The following is a 316-nucleotide window of genomic DNA, read 5'->3' on the forward strand; positions in this document are numbered from 1 at the left end:
GCTAGTTACAAACTCCTGACCTCAAGCCTTCCTCCTGCCTCAGCCTCCCAAAATGCTGAGATTACAGGCACAAGCCACCACACCCAGCCCAACTTATGTATTTTTGCAAACCAAACTCACTCTACTTGATTTCAGATAAAAACTACCTGTACATGCCTGGCGTGGTGGCTCATGCCTATAATCCCAGCACTTTGGGGGGCCGAGGCGGGTGAATGATTTGAGGTCAGGAGTTCGAGACCAGCCTGGCCAACATGGTGAAACCCTGTATCTACTAAAAATTCAAAAATGAGCTGGGCATGGTGGCACATGCCTGTAA

The sequence above is a fragment of the Mandrillus leucophaeus genome, unplaced genomic scaffold (genome assembly GCF_000951045.1).
Source record: "Mandrillus leucophaeus isolate KB7577 unplaced genomic scaffold, Mleu.le_1.0 Scaffold538, whole genome shotgun sequence".
NCBI lineage: Eukaryota > Metazoa > Chordata > Mammalia > Primates > Cercopithecidae > Mandrillus > Mandrillus leucophaeus.